Source organism: Gavialis gangeticus, unplaced genomic scaffold (assembly GCF_001723915.1).
Source record: "Gavialis gangeticus isolate Ggan-Ray unplaced genomic scaffold, GavGan_comp1, whole genome shotgun sequence".
Classification (NCBI taxonomy): domain Eukaryota; kingdom Metazoa; phylum Chordata; order Crocodylia; family Gavialidae; genus Gavialis; species Gavialis gangeticus.
In genome coordinates this window covers 155,183,006-155,184,031 of record NW_017728992.1, presented here as the reverse complement: position 1 = coordinate 155,184,031, position 1,026 = coordinate 155,183,006, and the positions used below count along the sequence as shown (strand labels likewise).

The 1,026-nt window shown below is 40.6% G+C and overlaps 1 protein-coding gene across 1 annotated transcript in view; it reads left to right on the top strand.

The window, feature by feature from the left end:
- The window catches only part of RAD54B (RAD54 homolog B (S. cerevisiae)), a 190,549-nt gene that overhangs the window by 188,378 nt on the left and 1,145 nt on the right, over window positions 1-1,026 (top strand). The gene's annotated exons all lie outside the window — the stretch shown is intronic.

Genomic DNA, 1,026 nt, shown 5'->3' with positions numbered 1-1,026 from the left:
GTTTCTCAGAAGTGGCATCTCTTACCCAATAACTTCCTGTCCAAAGTGGTGTGGATGTTTATTTCTTTTAAACAGACACTGTAATCTATAGTAATAAGAGCCAATACAATGCATGTAATTTTAAAAAATGTAACTTCATCAGCATTAAGTAAAAATGCAGCTGGTGAGAATTATATCTGACACATCCCCATGAGCCTGCTGTCGAAACATATACCTGTCCTCTTACCAACAGAGCAATAAAACAGAGGTTGGTTGAGCCTGGTGGAATACTAGTCTCCAGCTGATAGATGAAAGTTTTGCTCATATTTTGGAGAATTCCCATCATGTTCCCACCTAAGTCAGGAAGTATTTGGTTAATTCAGCTAGGATGCTTTTATAGTACAAGAAGTGTTTTTGGTTTTCCGCTTATAGTGAAAGCACACTGGAGAGTAGTCTATTGATTTCAGTGTGTCTTATGGGTGTTTGGTTTTTGTTTGGTTTTAATTGCTAAAAAGATTGAGCTTCTGTTCCGGAGTGGAGGAAATGAAACTCATATGATTTCATAGCACACATGGCACTAGTGCAATGTCTGTTTTTTGCCTACCATCTTGATAGTAGTGTTGCTCAAGTAAAACAGCTACTATTGTTTTATGGCAACGATTGAGACTTTTGGATCATGGTATATGCATGAAAGGTCACTTAGATCTTCAATGCATATGCCTAGGCAGGAGGGTTTTTTTTTTTTGAGGAGTGGAGGCTGCCCAGATCTTTCATCTCCCCTTTAGGCCACTCAGAGAGAATCCAAAGGCCAAACTGAGTCTGGACATTTGGTGCTTCCATTACTGTATTTGTATAAGCATGTGGGAATTGAGCCCAGGTCTCCTGTGTGGCAGACAAGGATTCTACCATTGAACCACAGGGGACTCTGGACTATTGTAGGCCTCCCTAAATAAGCATTTAGTTTCATAGTTTCATAGTTAGTAGTGTCGGAAGGGACCTGAGCAGGTCATCAAGTCCGACCCCTTGCCATGGCAGGAAAGAGTACTG